Source organism: Coffea arabica, chromosome 8c (assembly GCF_036785885.1).
Source record: "Coffea arabica cultivar ET-39 chromosome 8c, Coffea Arabica ET-39 HiFi, whole genome shotgun sequence".
Taxonomy (NCBI): domain Eukaryota; kingdom Viridiplantae; phylum Streptophyta; class Magnoliopsida; order Gentianales; family Rubiaceae; genus Coffea; species Coffea arabica.
The window spans coordinates 5,776,865-5,787,535 of record NC_092325.1 but is presented as its reverse complement, the minus strand read 5'-3'; the positions used below and the strand labels follow the sequence as shown (position 1 = coordinate 5,787,535).

Sequence of the window (10,671 nt, the reverse complement as noted above, 5' to 3'; positions counted from 1 at the left end):
TGTGATTTTTCTAGTTTGAGAGGCTAACTTCCATAAAGTTTCAACGATCGTTTTTTTTTCCCTTTAACAATATTACACTATTTATTGGGATTTAAACTCTAACACTTATGCACCAGTTTATAAATTCTTTCGATTTATAATCAAAGCGCATTACAGAAGATGTCACTGCCAAAGAATTTAAATAACTGAATGAAGCCAATGATTCATAAACTAAATAAATAAATAAAACGTAGTCTTGTTATTCTTAGAAAAGATTCAGGTTTTCCAGCAAAATGTCGTATTACCAGAGCAGAAACATGAATAGGTTGCCTAAATTATGCAAGCCACCTCACGTTGAGGAGATCTTCATCTAATAGTTAAGGTTGAGATTTCAAAATTTAGAAATCGTGGTTCAAATGCTTCATTCCCTTCCTCACTTTTTGTATCCTATCCCTCTCTTGTTAAAAGAAAAAAAGCCACTCCAAGACTTAATTTTTCTGATCATTTCATTGAATAAAACATTTTAATTCTTCTTCTTTCCTTTTAAGTTCCAACAGCTACTAACAGGGTCCAACATAAATTATAACAGACTGAAAAAACAAAATCAAACTACACAATGGTGATTTTCTGAATTTGTTGCTATTTTTTTCTTTTATGTAATATATTATTTTTTTTAAAATTGGTGCGTTTTGTTTTTTCACCTTGTCCGAAGTTGTTGGAACATAAGGGGGAAAGGAAAGGGTTAAAATGTAGCTATATAATAATACATGGTGGAACAGAGAATGTATGGTGCACCTTCAGGTGGAATAGAAGATCTCTTCCACAAGAATTCTCCTAGACAGCACTACATCATGACCAGCTTAGGAATGCATCAAAACACTGTTACGTAAAGCCATAAAGCAACAAATAAATTCTAAATGTTGAACATAGCCAACATGACACATTTTTCCAAGTTTTCAGAATTTCAATTTTTTTTTTTTTGGGAAAATCTTTTATTTAAAATATACATAGCCAACATGACACATTTACTGGCAGCAACTGCTAAATCATGAGCGTGAACTACTTGACTCCCATCAGCCTTACATAATATAATAGTAGCATAAAAGGACGACATAGTGACCTTATCCAAAACTGCACTCCTAACACTAGGAGGTGATTCTAGTGGATCACTTGTGTAGAATTCCGGGTTATATGCAACCTGATCGGGGCAAATGTAATCTTATAGAGGGAAAAAAAAAAGATGTTAACTTTAAAATTCTGTTATATAGAATGAAACAGCATGCACAATCTGTTAAACCCTAGGTGGTATTAACAACAGCGTGAATGTCGAAAAAAGGGACAAAAGTTTCTCGGAAGTTTTTTACTTTGTTCTAAAAGTGCGATGTTTTTCAAACTCTTCCAAGAGGATGAAAACCTCATTTAGCGAATGCATTTCTATAAAAGACGAATTTACAGAATGCTTTCTTTAATTCATTTAGATATTTATTTCTTACAAAATCGCATCCAATAAATACATGAATTGGGGAAATTATCCATCTTTCAAAATTGTCACTATTTGAAAACTCTTTTCTAAACTAGATATATAAATGGTTAGAGGCTCCTTCTGTTTTGCAAAAAAATATATAAAAAAGGATCTCCATGTAAACATTTTTTTTTTGGCAAAAGGATAAACTTTCTTCATTAAAAAAATGCAATTTAAGAAATGGATTATAGTTTTTGAACTTTTACAGTAGGCCCAACTTTTTTTTTTTTTGAGCATGAAAAAATGATTCAATAAATACATATTTTTTAGCCTTAAACACAAGTTTATTATCCCATTTGTAAAATAGTTCCGCTAGTTATTTCTTAGCACTTTATTCTAACCTATCCTTAAACATAAGTTGATTTGGAATTCACCATTTAAAGTTTCCAACTATCTCTTGATTTTGAATTCCAACTATCCCCTGTCCGCGTGGGCCTATTCATGTGATTAGCATTAGCCTTAGTGGTGCTTCATGTTTTAGTGACACCAGAAGATGCATGCTATGGTATTGTGGTTGCTTTGTAATTTATTTGTTTTTTGTTTCTCTTTTGTTTGAGTCATTGTTGCCCCTTGTGATCCGGAGAGATGGGCCATCTTAGCTATTTATGAGTATTAGTTTCCCCTTAGGTGTTTGCCCTATTTTTCGATCATGCCATTTATTTTTCCCTTCATTCAACATGTATGTTATATTTGCTTGGTTGCTTTGTAATTTTGTTATTTTTTGACCCTAATTTTTGTTGACTTATTGTTCTCTTTTGTGGACAACACATATGGATGTCCGCGTGGCCTTCTTGGATGGGAACATCTTGGCGGTCAGCAATTTTCTCTCATTGTCGGTCAGCAATTCCTTCTTACCTACCTGACGCATAGTGTCAGGGCAGAATACCTAGTATTTAATAGAATCATGAGTCCGCTACCAGCAGCCATGAAAATAGAGCCAATAGTAATTGCAGTTTTATTTTTCTTTAAAAAAATTAAAAAATTATGAATTACTAAATCTAAATTATTTTCTAATAATCAATCATATCTAACTTTGATACCACTTGTTAGGATGGTTGTTTATATTTAACCTTTACCTTTGATGAAAACCAACACCTATTAAATCTAAAATCTATCTGACAATTATTAAAAAAATAAATTAACAGAAAAATTGCGAAAGTATTCCTTGATTCATGCTGATAAATTGATATTTAAATCCCTAGAAATTTTTGGGATGGCCTTCCAGATCAACAAGTATATACTAATACTTGAGAGAGTCCTTTAGTTTTTTTTTTTTTTGTATCTTTTCTGGCGATAGGATGTCAAGAAAGAACTATTTTGTAATACTAGAAAATACGACAATAAGAATACTTTGTGATCTTGGGGTCATAACCCTATTGATAAATAACATTCGTGTTACCTTTTGGATTCTTATTTCAACCCATCATAGAAATAGAAAATACCCTTAAATCTTTACACATTAAAGACCCACATCCTATTAAATACATTAAGTCCAAACTATATTTGATCATTTTAATTGGATTTAACTTTATTTGATAGTTTGCATTACATAATTATTCACATATAAGTCCAATGTTAGATTAAGGATCCAACATGTGTGTGTCCCGTGATTGAGCACATCCTTTCTTCAGGAAATATATCTTGAGGTCTTTAAAGACTGAAATTGTCGCGAGATGGGCAATTTGCTCGAAGGATTCACATCAAACAACTGAAAATTGCCTCTTTTAGGTGAAGTTCAACTTTTGGATTACCAAAGTTGACAACAATTGAGATTGAATCACCGTTGTTGAGATCTTTAGAAGTTGGATATTGTTCCTTGCCTTGTGCTAGAGAAGCTGGAGGTCCTTAGGGTCAGATTCTGTGACAACTCGGAAACTTTGTTTGTGGGCATCACATCTGATAATTGAATATTCCCAAGCTTACATACAGTTCAGCTGTGGGGTTTACCTAAGATGGTCAGCATTGGCACCAATTGCGAACCATGCAGAAACCCATTATCAGGGACTGCCCTAAATTAGATATTCCTGTGTCGTGTTTGACCAAGCCTTGAAACGTAGCTCAGGATTTACACGGCATAAGTCCCTGAGAAGTGCTGAAGGGAAGATGTTAACTGCACTATGAATGCTTGAGGGATGTATTCTTGACATGTTACAGGCTGTTCCCATCTAGATTTGAGTGTTATTGGCTAGCTTAGAACGAGTCGCACATTCAGTTGTATATGTTGGAATCTCTATCTTGCCCACATCTTGAAAGACGTCGTTGTTTTCCATACACGAAGGCCATTTTTGTTGTTATTAATGAACTTTGGGTTATATATGCATGATCTTAATGCAACTTCAGTTTTAAGATTTACAGTTCTTTGGAGCATTAAGTTCTCACATCCCAAAAGGCTGAAATCAACTAAGAATGCCCATTCCTCACATCCCTGTTTTCTCTACAACATTTTCCCCTACCCTTTGTTTGTAATACTCCCTCCGTCTTCCTTCGCAGTGGATTGCTCATCCTTTACTGCACCTTTGATCATCTGCTGGTTCGGAAGATCTCTTTTGCATGTCTTAGAGGTCTCCCCGCCCCCCCCCCCCCCCTTCCTTTTCTTCCATTTATTCCGTGTCTACTATCATAACAAGTTTTAGTGATTCTTATTTTGGTAATTACTTTTCCTTCACGTCCTGCTTGCGTCATAATAAATTCTCTTGTTTGAGATAACTGCTAATGCATTTTTCTGGTTGGATTTCATGAGATATATATGTGATAGAATCACTATTTAAATTCTTTGAAGCTACAAAGAAGTATTTATGATCCTTAGCGTGTAACAAGTAACATCTCTTTGTTTGGGAATCATATTGCACTTTCTTGGATGAGGTACCTGCTGCGGCCGTTGTAGGGCTTCTGGTTTATGTAGGATACTCTCAGGTGTATCAAATTTCATTCACTGGGAAGGCAACTCACAATCAGATTACAGTTAGCTTTTGGGAGATTGAATTCTCCTGAGAATGATCACTGAGCTAAGCCTATGGCACAACTTGGAATTTCCCATGATTTCCCTGCGAAAATCAGTGGATATTAGAGGATGAACTTGCATCCTGCTTCTCTTTCAGCCCAAATAAACGGAGCATTGTGAAGTTAGATGTGAAATGTTGGCGCATTTACATGCTTACTAGTTTTTTCAGCCTCACGCGATGCATGAGGATGCCTTGAGTTTGTGTTGAACAAGTTAAAATGAAGACAAGTGAATTAATATAAAATAGTTATATATATTAAATATATGATGGGTGCTAGTAACTATGAGGAATTTAACTTTAGGTAAATTGGTTATTATTGTTAATCGTTTACTCAATTTATTTATGAAATTGAAGAGATTTTTGTACCTACTGGACTTGGACTACTAATTGACTTAATATGAGATATCGATACGATATATTAGTATTTCATATCTGCAATAAATTATCAACGATCTAACAGTCGTCATGTGTGTGAGTGTGTATTTTTTCTTAATTGCACTGATAAATAAGACCTTGAAATTAGGTTATCTAACATTCTTAATGTAGCATTAATCAGTAAGTAATGACTAAAATTAGGTAGAATTATAAGGCATGGTTATCTAACTTTTTTAATGTAGCATTAATCACTAAATAATGCCTAACATTATAAAATGGATTTATCATTTTGTATTGTTTGCTATACTTGAATGAGCTTTCAAACATATTTAAAAATATTTTTAGACCAATGTAAAATTAAATTAAATTTTTTTGTATATTCAATGGCTTTTTTCTTTTATATTAATAGGTCTGGATGCATGACATATAATTTTTAATTCAACTCTATCCCACCATGAGCTCGGTTTATATATACTATCATTTCTCCTAATCAAGATTTCATTTTGGAACCTTTTTTGTTTGTTGCAATTCAGATGATTGTTTGATTGATAGATTAAAAGTATTCAAGAATGAAGGGAGCAACAATGGTTTCTTTAGAGAAGACATCATCTATTGAAAATGAGTCTTGGACTCTCAATATTGAACTACTTCAACTTGCAGGGGTAAATATACATATTTTCTTATTTTTCTTTCTTTCTTCCCCTTTTTTGGTTGTCTATTCTTTGTTTATTTTTGTAGATTTTGATGATTTTGGATTTGATAATTTGTATAAGAGGCAGCACTTTATGTGGTGAGTACGACAAGCATGGAAGAATCTCTTTGAATTTTCACTAAGATAATGGCTTAGATATATACAATATCCAACGATTTCTTGAGTTAAAAATTTTTCATTTCTATTTTCTAGGTTCTTTGGATCTATAATTCTTACTCATTTGATGATTCTTTCGGTAACTTGGTTGATGATTTTTTTTTGTTGTAATCTGTATCATAAGCTGCAAAATTATAGGTTATTTTGTATTCTTAAATCATGTGCTAAAATAGGTGAGTTTCTCTGTTTCTTTTTCTTTTTTAATAAAAGTGGTATTTAAAACTAAGAGATAGTTGGAATCTTTAAATGGTGAATTCCAAATCGACTTGTGTTTAAGGATAGATTGAAATAAAATGCTAAGAAATAAAGGATGGATTTATTTTAGAAATGGGGTGACAAACTCGTGTTTAAAATTAGAAAATATGTATTTCTAGAATCATTTTTTCATACTTGAAAGAAAAAATTGGGACTATTGTAAAAGTTCAAAAATTATAATCCATTTCTTAAATTGCATAATTTTTTTATGAAGAAAGTTTGTCCTTTTGCAAAAAAAAAAAAAAAATGTTTACACGGGGATCCCTCTATACTTGCTGAAAACTAAGAACAGAACCAAGAACTGAACGAGAGGAATTGCTGTCCACAAAAGAGAACAATAAGTCAACAAAAATTAGGGTTAAAAAATAACAAAATTGCAAAACAACCAAGCAAATATAACATACATGTTGAATGAAGGGAAAATTAAATGGCATGATTGGAAAATATGGCAAACACCTAAGGCTAAACTAATACTCATAAATAGCTAAGGTGGCCCACCTCTCCGGATCACAAGGGGCAACAATGACTCAAACAAAAAAGGTACAAAGAACAAATAAATTACAAAGGAACTACAATACTATAGCATGCATCTTCAGGAGATATAGTAGTCATGCGTGTGAGTGTGTGTTTTTTCCTAATTACACAGATAAACATGACCTTGAAATCAGGTTATCTAACATCTTAATATAGCATTAATCAGTAAGGAATGCTTAAAATTAGGCAAAACTAAAAGGACCCTCTAACCATTCTAAGAATTCAAAAAACAACTGGGCAGCCGCTTGTAGCAGAGTGCAAGGTTCCCTTGAACTCTATTTGTGTGGCTGTAATTGGTGCAAGGTTCCATCCAAGAGCCCCACGCGGACAGAAGTGAATTTCACTGAAGCTCAATAGTTGGAACCGAGCTTACAAGATCTGGTAAAGGATACTGTGTGACAGCCTTCGTAAAATATGAAATGTTTTCATTTCTGCATAAAAGTTGCAGTAGTATTGTAATCACATATACTTAATCATAAGCAAGGAACAAACTTCCTTGTAGAGTTAGTCGATCCATGTGCAGCTCATAAGAGCAAAATTGTTCCCAAAAAAAAAAAAAACTGTGAAAGCAAGAAACTGTCATTGCATTTCCAAATATCAAAACAATTGAAGCATGTTTTACAGCAAGATAAAGGATCATTCTCCTTGTCTACAAGTATGATCTTTTCTCTGCAATGTGAGTAGGGAAGGCCTGCAACGTGTTTAGTCCCTTCAATATATCATATTTGCAATTGCTGCACAAAGGCAATCAAGAGCTTGAATCTCACACAGCAAATCCCATCTCCAAAATTTTTCTTTTGACCAGTAAATTACATTTGAAAGTGTCTTATCCTCTAATCATGACTATATTAAATTCCAATTCAACACATCATCTTTTAGCTACTAATTAGAATCCACCACAGAAAAAGAGGAAGTAACAAAACTTCCAGCAAAACAATGTAAAATTCTTCTATTTCAATAACATTCTTTTCTAAATTTCCCAAAACATTTTGAGAAAAAAACTATAGGAAATCTCTCCATACAACCTGAATAAAGAAAGTAAGAGAAAACCTACTATGCAGTTATATAAGTTCTCAAAAAGGCCCAGTTTGTATTTGAAACACTGGTTGTAGAGCATTGAATCATCTCTAATGTCCTAAATCCTTTGACTTCTTTCTTAAATCCAAACAAGATCAAAAGTTCATCTTCTTTTCTCTTCTAAGCTAACTACTATGCTAAAAGCTAAAAATAATATGCAAACTTAGTTGGTTTAATGATTTTTTTTTCCAAATTTGCAATAGCTTGAACTGAATATATCATATTTCTTCAACAATATCGAGGGCGTATCATAATAAAGCTGGGCAATCATAAAATATAGAATAGCAGATGGATATTGCTATGTACTTTCCAATCTTGCTAGCACAAATGCTTTCCTGAATGCAAAGGCCATGTTTTTTCTACTTTGGTTTTTATTCAGATATGAAAGCTCTCAACTTATACAATGTCCATGCCTTTTCAACTCTTAATACCATAAGAGACAGAAGAGGAAAAGAGAACGCAGAGCTATCCTAAGTGATAGCTTATCATTGTTGAAGTTCAATGATCAACTAACTTGAAAAACTCCAGTAACATTATAACAACAGGAAAGTCAAAATATGCCTAATAACTCCGCAATTGCTGTAATTTAAAACAATTATGAACCTGCGACTGAGCTCATGTTGGTACTGAACTTGACTGGTATAAGTTCACTCAATTTTCATAGATGAGGATTGCATCAAATGTATAGCAGTCGACTCTAATGAAATCATATGACCGTTTAACTAATTGTTCTACTCATGCATGGATCTTGGAAGCACAACTCTCACAAAAGCCGTCATGATGAACTGATAGTCACCAATAATTTTACAATCCTATCATTTATATTAAAAAACAGAGTGAATTTAATAATTGAAAAATCATACAATTACACCACACCTTGCTTTGAATTTTAAACTTTATCAACATACCAAAATAAAGTTGGGAAATTAGCAAAATAATGCGTGAAAAGGCTCAGTATTCAATGCCAAGAGGGAGGATTGGTACCATGGCCGCAACCTAGTTGCATGCAAGTGAGGGAAACTATTAAATTTGTTCCAACCTCAGATCTGCCATCCGAGTTGCCCTGCCATGGAATGGGTCTATAACCTCCATGCCTAATTCATGAACCACAACAAAAATAACACTATAGCCTGCATTATGAATTTTGCTATAATAGATTCCATGAGAAGCGGTTTGGATATAGAATTTTTGTTGGATTAGGAGGGTGAAAGGGAAGAGGAAAATTTCTCAAAGGGATAAACTCATTAAGAGGACAGAAGGACAGAGAGGATGGTGAAAGCAAGGGGCGGGCGCACAGAGAGGATAACGGAGAATGCAAAGAAGGTAATCGGTTCCGAAGCTGCCAAATAAAACTAAGAAGAAGAATGGAAGCTAAGAAGAAGAAGAAAGCTAAGAGAAAACAAAGGAAATTGCTGACCGCCCACTAACCAGCAGGAATTGCTGACTGCCAAAATTGTGAGTAAAAATTGCTGACTGCCAAAATTGTCCGCGTGAAATTCCAGTAGAACCATTGCCATTGAATGGCAAAAGACCAAACTGCCCCTCAAGCTCACACAAATCACGCTATAACCGGCCAATTTTCACTGTAGCAAAGCCAACTGACGCTTTTAGTACAGTATAGTAATGATATGTCATTTACTGAATGGAATAACTTTATTGGCAAATTTCTTAAAATAATATTAAAAAAATCATCCGTCAAATGTTGTAATTTCAGAGGAGTTTCTAGATTTAACGTAACCGAGCAAAATCTTTTTTGTTTTCTATAAAGTAGCAACCGGCGCTAAATTGCAAATACAATAGAGTTAAAAAAAAAACATCCATAGTTTATTTTTAAAATAAAATATTTTATATTTAAAATAAAATTTCTCTTTGTGCAGCACCAGACTCATAGAATTAAATTTTATATAAATTGTTCATGAAAAAAAAATGTACATGCGTTAGTAATTTTTCTTTAATACAGTTATAGTTAACCATTGTTATTATTAGCTAGTTACATCGACTAAAATCATCGTTATTATTAGCTAATTGCATCGACTAAAAAATTATTATTTTAACTATTGTTACTTATAAAAAATTATTATTATCATTGTGCAACAACGTTAAATCTAGAAATTCACCCAAAAATGTCACATTTGCAGGATGATTTATTTTTTTCATATTATTTTAAGAAATTTGCCCTCTTCTTACATGTAGCTCCGTTCGGCATCATCAGACGGCATTTACACTTAATCTTTATTGGCTCAAATACTGCGTCAAAGAATCTATTTCAATTTCGATTCTGAACCATAATTTTTCCAAAACATTTTTCCAAAATTTTTCATACTGCTATGTTTGGATAGCAAATTTTTTCAAAATTTTTTTTACTTGCATTATAAACATATTTTCCAATTCACCTTTTTATATTTCTAACCACCTTTTTATTTCATATACATCACGTCACAAAAAGTGCTACAGTAATTATTTCAAATAATTATTTGGAATAATACTCTTTGTAGTTCTATGGTATCAACTTGGAAAGTAATAACGTATTAGTAATTACTATTAAGTATGTGTTGATTTATTTCCTTATTTTGCAATCATGTTTCTGTCCTATAGCTTGGTTAATGATTTCTGAATGTTTACCTCTGAACTTGAGAGGGCAGCAATTTGTACTTTTACTCCCGGTTATATCTTACTGCAGTGATTGACATTTTCACGTTTTTATTTCAAGATTCTATTATGATCATTTTAAATAGACAGTTTTAGCACGTCTCCTATACTTGTGATATTGTGTTCATAAGTTCCTGCAAAATAGAGTCAACTCATTTGGATTTTTTACGTTCTACGTGAATGCATTTTCTAATCACGTTTTCACCTCACGTGCATCAAATTATTACGATACATTATTTTATAAAAACTCCAGAAAATAACAATCTAAACGAGTCGTAAGTACTATTTAAAAAGCTGAGGGGCACAAAATGATACTCAGTCAAAAGTTCAAGAAGAATTAGTGTAATTAACCTTAATAAACATGTGCTAAAATAAATAATAAAAAAGATTTATGCTGCACACAGACAATT

General features: G+C 32.8%; 1 long non-coding RNA gene across 1 annotated transcript; it reads right to left on the bottom strand.

Moving 5' to 3' along the window:
- Positions 1–6,303: 6,303 nt before the first annotated feature.
- LOC113706767 (uncharacterized) lies at positions 6,304–9,040 on the bottom strand. The gene is made up of 2 exons (XR_003452095.2): positions 8,597–9,040; positions 6,304–7,269 (listed from the first exon to the last, which is right to left on the bottom strand). It is a non-coding gene; the product is annotated as an uncharacterized lncRNA (long non-coding RNA).
- Between the last annotated feature and the right edge of the window lie 1,631 nt (positions 9,041–10,671).